The sequence below is a fragment of the Phaseolus vulgaris genome, unplaced genomic scaffold (assembly GCF_000499845.2).
Source record: "Phaseolus vulgaris cultivar G19833 unplaced genomic scaffold, P. vulgaris v2.0 scaffold_526, whole genome shotgun sequence".
Classification (NCBI taxonomy): domain Eukaryota; kingdom Viridiplantae; phylum Streptophyta; class Magnoliopsida; order Fabales; family Fabaceae; genus Phaseolus; species Phaseolus vulgaris.
Genome location: NW_027174264.1, coordinates 13,455 through 20,199, shown reverse-complemented (window position 1 = coordinate 20,199; position 6,745 = coordinate 13,455). Strand labels below are relative to the sequence as shown.

The 6,745-nt window shown below is 32.9% G+C and overlaps 1 pseudogene; it reads right to left on the bottom strand.

Annotated features, from left to right (window-relative positions):
- Window positions 1–63: 63 nt before the first annotated feature.
- Window positions 64–4,497, bottom strand: LOC137817674 (C2 and GRAM domain-containing protein At1g03370-like; annotated as a pseudogene).
- Window positions 4,498–6,745: the final 2,248 nt, after the last annotated feature.

Here is a 6,745-nt window from a genome sequence, read left to right as displayed (position 1 = left end):
TGAGCACTAAATGATTTTATCATGTGATATACATTATTCCAACAAAAACAACCTCAAGGCTTAAACTCAAAATGATACTGGTGTCGTTATACTAAAAGTAACCAGGGTTGCTAAAACAGAGAGCAGACAAAAATTATAGTTTGCTGTTGCAGATAAGCAAATAGAAGAAGCAAGCTTGTACAATAACATAAAATGTCCCCAGTCTACCTGTTTGCAACATTGAAAGACACAAAGGATTGGAAGCGGAACTTCAGTCTGCCATCTTCATCTTGTGTTTTTGCACCATGCCTTGCATCAACACCTCTTCCAGGCCAAAGAGTTACGACAATTATCGGACTTCCCATTGATGAAAATGTAGGAGGAATAATCTGAATATCTTCAATGTCCTCCCAGAGCAAGAAGAATTTTGTCTTGTGTCCAAACAAATTTGCATGGAAACCAATTATTCTTGCTGAAACAAACAGTCTACCCTGAAGAAAACAAACAATTGACAACAACTTAATGAGATAATACGAAAGAAAACATGAGCCCGTTAAAAAAAATAGAATTTACAATGTCTTTCAACACTACATTACAAACCAACCACACCTGCAGGGGCATTTTTCTTTTTAAATGACAAGTGAAGTCATTGATGAGAAATTCCTCAGGTGGAAGCCCAAAGAGTTTCTGAAAGGCTGAATTTGTTTGAGGAGACCGCAAATTAATCTACAATTTTGTAAATAGGAAAAGAAAAAGGTAGAAAAGGGTGATAAAACAGAAGTACAAAATAATTAATAATAAAAAAAATGCCTGACAACATAGATGGATCCTTACCTTCTTCCCCACCTCTTTCTCCATTTTACTTATATAGTGTTTTACAACATCCCCACGTCTAGTGTTGTTCAGGAAAATTCTTAAGTGCAACTTAGACTGACTTGCCTGAGCCCACTTCCCTTCAAGGGAAACCCATATATCAGCAAGATCTGAGATGTTTGTTTTAAGAAAATTGATTTCAACATGTCCTAGAGCTGTAACGTCATCAAAGGGTCCATCAAAATCATAAACATCCACATCCAGCACAGAAGGAGGATCATCCATTGCATCAAATTCAAATATTTCTGCAAAGACAGGCAATTTTATTAACAAAGAATACTTTATCATCTAACCTAGATCACATGTAGAAGAAAACTAGACTCGTTTGTTAGATCACTGGAGGTGCACATTGATGATAAAGTATCAGGTTTCAAATATATTTACCATTCCATAAAGGATTAGATTTCTTGAACTTGACTGAGCTGGTTCTTGTTTTTCCATTGCAAGTAAACACCACATATGGATCACAAAAAGTCTTAGAATCAAGAGTAGCTAAATTGCTTCCTTCTATTATGGCCACAGTTAGCATCCATCCTTCTCCTTGTGCTTTAATTCCATGATCACTACCTAATAATGTAATACCCCAAAAAAGCCATATCAGGAAAGGCATATAAACAGCAAATAATGTAAACAAGGGCTAGATAATTAAGAAAGAAGGGAGAAGAAATTCCTGGCCAACCCATGAAAAAAATAAACATGTCAGGTGTCAGAGAAAAAGCATAATCAATTAATTCAAATAAAACGTAATTGAATGAAATGTCCATACTACATTAGCATTTGTCAAGTTCTTACTGTTTTCCCTACAAAGAAAAAAAGATACAAGTTTAATGATAAAAAAAAGCTGAAAAATGTTTTTAATACCTATAAAGTGAGTGTTTCAATTGTTATCCTTGTAAAACAAATCACTGTTTTTCATCCTATAAAATTCAGCAATCATTGCTTTGTTTAGCCTTGGTATTGATATGAATTATTCATCATTAGATGCAATAACGAACATTGTCAGAGTACTCCTCATCTAACATGATTTATTCTATACTCAAAGTAAAATTACCATGTAAAATGAGAGAATTTTGCATTTGGTACTTACAAAATATTTTTCTTTGATTTTCATTTCTTTGAAATTTGAAGTCATATTTTTATTTAATGTAAATAAACAACATTCGTTTTAGGTTTAACTCTTTACTTGAGAGAATCCAGAGCAGTGTCTGAGCAAAACATGAAATACATTCTTCACCTTTAGGTTTAACTCTTTCTGGTAAGTAAGCTCGTTCTCAATAATAAGTACAAGGCTTTCAATTTTTACGTATCACTTATTTATTTATTTGATCTGAGAGTATTAATTTCGCTATTTTATCCAGTAATTTATTATTGGAGTAAAAGTCCCCCAATACATTTCAGTTTACGGTTTTGTCAAAACGCCGCATAGGATTGAGAAATTTCTTCTGAGCTAAATATAAATTACTCTTTGCTGCAATTCGGCTTGCCTTTTTTTGCTGGTTTTTCTTAGGAGGATCTGCTGTTTCCCACCTTCGAATTTTGTTTTTCTCTCTTAAGGCAATCTGATGGGTGTTTAAAATCAAGCAAATTCTCAAGTTAAAGGATCATAAAAAAAATTAAGGCAATAAAGGGATTACCCTTTCGTGCTCTGGCTTGCATGAAGCGTGAGATTAGACCCACTACTTTTTCACCTTGAAGAACCAAGATAACACATACAACTAATTCCCCAATAGAATCTGGTAGGTCGAGCCAAAAAAATTCAAGCCCTTGAATTCCACTAGGAGATGCCAGCCACATATGCACAAACACGGACATGACCATTAAGAATGTTAAGAAGACTTTGAAGTTAGCTAAATACTGCAGTGCCAGCCTCCAGTCTGACTGAGGCTCTGGTCGTAATGTTGCCAAAGCTTGTTCCTTACTAGAACCAAGGTCCTTTGAGACAACAGCTTTTACAGTCTGACATAACAAAATAGCATATTGATCAAAGCTTTCCCTCATACCTTGCCGAGCTCCGCTTTCTATCATTCCTTTCATCATGGTGCTCTGTACAAAAATCATTCGCCAAGATATCACCAGACGTGAACACTGTTCCCCTGATGGCAACTCTGGTCCAGGTGTGATCACATAGAGTAGTTCTACCTTGAAGGTGCTGCCGTACATAACATCTGGAGTGCTGACACAGGCGAAAACAGCAAAGTTCTTCCCATCAGCCTTTAAATATGTCTGGTCCTCATAGCCTTTGACTGCCTTGATTAATTTAGTGGGTGCCTTGAGGTAACTAAGCGACCTTTTTGAGGTCTCCACACCATTCTCTAACTTCCAAGGACCAACTTGCAGTTCTGTAGTGCCCTGTAGATCAGCCAGTGCCTTGGGAAAATTAGAATCAGGTGAAAATAGCAATGCATTCAAGTCTCGTGGTGCAACTATGTATAATTGATCAATAAGAACTCCTCCTGATAAATTGCTTGGAATTTCACTTCCTTGCTGCAGACTGTATTTTTTTCATAGTTTCTTCGAAAGTCTCAATAATAGGGGGGGCCTGGTCCTCCTCAATCTTGATCTCACCAACTTCAACTTTGCATGTTTCAGATTGGTCTGAGTCAATACTTCTGCTGGGTGACATTGAAGCTACATCAGTGCCTTTGTTAAAAATTTGAGCAATTCGGCCAGCAAATGATTTTTGATGCATACAAGATTTCTCCTCCTTAGAACTGGAAGATGCAGTGTCTTCCCTTACAGGAGAAGACAAGTTTGAAAAGCTGACAGAAGACATCGAAGGAGAATTAGTAATTGCATCAGGACATTTTCTTGGAGGTACTAACTGATCACCGATGTCATTTGACTCCCCAGATCCATTACTTTGGGAAATGAATATACTTAAATGAATCTCACCTGTCCAGAAAATGAAAGCAATTGTCACAATTTAAGTTCAATAACATGATCCTCATGCGAGCACAAAATTTTCCAAAAGGACTTGATGCAGAGGACCCTTCAAACTCAACAAAATGCCATTTACATTCCGTGATCAGTAGTCTACATTAGCATGAAAGCGATATAACAACAGGAGGAAATCATGAATTTCACATAATAAACAAACAACAAGCAAACGGAGAAGGGTGGGGGATGTAAAAAAAATGCCCTAAACAATTGGATAAGGTTGAGGGGAGTTCAGTTGAACAGTACAATATACCAAATTGCTTGTTCTTGCACTTCTTGTTTTTGGATTTCAAAGAATACCAAGCAGAGCCAAGGGATTTAATGTCCTCTTCAAAAACAAGTGCGATAGGCACCTTAAGCCGTCCCACATAGTCATAATTAAAGAACTTGTCCTCATCCATCACAGAGACAACAAGCGAATCTTTAAGGTCGTCGACCCAAAAAGTAAATTGTTCATCCCACATTGGATTCAAACTTTTCATCACTTTGGTCTTGAACTTTTGTTTCCCCAACTGTATCCGCACGTACAGATCACTCAACCCATTGGTATCCGTCAATGCCAAGTTTTTTTCAATCACACGAACCACAAGCTTCATTTTCTAATTATACCCACAATCTTAAGGCAAGAAAGTCAACGTTTTCCTTCAGCAGACCGCAAAAAAAACCTTTCAAAAGGGAAATGCAGTGCATGCAGAAGGAAAAAGATTATTTATAATCAAGCCCCAATAACAGATTGGATTGGCCAAACCCAGAATTGATAAAACGCATGACCAGGGGGAAAAATCAACCCAACAATCTGACAGAAACATGTATAATAATATTGATTCTGCCAGAAAAAAAAAAAAAAAAAAAAGACAATTCAGAATTCAACCCAATTCAATCTTTTCGCGACAGACTCATCACTGATGGTTTGGGAAAATGAAAATAAGTGCAGAAAGTCTGGGCCATCACCCGTCAGCATGGCAAAAAAATGTAAATGAAAAAATGAGGTGAATTTTAAGAGCGGGTGATGCGAGAGAGAAACCCTAAAAAGACACAAACGAATTGAAGGGTGAGAAATGAATGGAAAATTTGAATATCAAAATTAGAAAAGGAGGGAGACGCGGAATGGTGGGTTGAGTCTCTCCCTTTCCCTTTTCCTGTGTTTTTCTTGCTTTCCCATTTTATACAGATGCTATTTCTTTGACCTTGCAATCATCAAACCCTACTATGTTATGTCCCAACATTTCAATTTTTTTTTTCTTCTTCCATATCCTCTTAATATACGCTCAACAAAGACACTACACTCTTTTCTTTACCTTTTTTGCCAAAAAAATTTCATCACAATCTCATGGTTATGAAATTGAGGCCCTTTTCTTACCCTTTTATTCAGAACGACATTTTCAAAGGAATCACACACAAGCTGTCGTTAACTGTTTTATTACATTACTGTTTCAAAATAATCATATTTATTATGAAATAACTTTACTTGGATATCTTTACTTTCTTTTTTATTTTAATAAATATATTATTCAATATTTCAAGACAATGGTACTTATTAAATCATAAAATTGAAATACATCTGTCAATACTTTATTTTCTTCAACAATCTTTCAATGTTTTATTGCAGAAATCAAAACATCAATCATTATGATTTTTGAATCTAAAACATAAATTCACTTATATTGAAAGGGAATTTCATTAAACATTAAGCCAAACGTAAAAAAAATATATACTTGTTATTATATCTAACAAAACTTTATTTTCATATAACAACATTTTAAAAAGTCAATGGAAAAAACACTTTACATTTTCCATAAACATTATATACAGTTCCATTTTTTATGTTAATCAATCTAATGTCACTTGAAAGAATCTTAAATATATTTTCATTTTTTAAAATGGAGAAGTTTTTCTTGTTTGTAAACCCGCCAAAAATCGAAAAATTCAATAAAAAATATATTCTTAGTGCGTCAACAGGAAAAAAGAGAAAAAAAAATATATTTTGTTAATATAATGTTATCTTAATATTTTTTTTCCTTAAAAATATAATAAATGTAAAGTGTTTTTATTTTATTTCAGAAAAAGTTTTTATTTTTAAATAACATTATTATGTATTATTGAAACTTAAAATTAAATATTATTGTGTGCTTATGTTTATTTTGAATTATAAATTTATAATATATGCTATTTTTAATTTTCAGTATTATTAAGGTATGATGTTATATTTTTAACAGTATTTTATATATTATTTTATTAAGACAATTTTATCCAACCTTGAATTAATGTCTTAACTAATTTATGACCTGTCGGAATTTCAAAACAGGTTCTCAGTTCTAACTTTAATTTAGTTTTAGTTCTTATATAATATTCTTCTACTTTCTTTTCTCCGAATTTGAAATTCTTGTTTTAATATTTTCATTTTAAAATACATAAATAATATTTATTTTAAATATTTAAATTTTAGAAATATACATTACTTCTTAACATTATATTGCAAATACTAAGAATGTGCTTCACAAAACAAGCATTAACCGATAATTGATAAACTAGGTTCTAGTTGATAAGTTAATTGGTTTGGTAGTTATAAGTTTATTAGTTTTGAATTGATTAATTAGTTCTTGTATCAAAAGTATTTTGCACTATGTCTTGTAAGGGTAACAAAATAATTACTAGTTTATTTGATTAATTTATGAAAAAGTTTGTTTTTTTGTAAGCACCTTATTAAAAAAAGTTATTTTAATAAATTTTAGGAATGCAAATAAGTTTATTGCAAATTGGAAATGAAATAGTGATTAATTATATATGTCACAAATATATGATGAAAAAATAACTAAATAATTTGTTAACAATACTAATTTGTATAGTGCCTGAAATAATGATAGAAAACAATGGTAACGGTAAGAAACCGTAAATATAAAGACAGAAAAAAAAAGCCCCACTCCTTACCTATTTTCCAACTTTTTTTTTTTTCTCT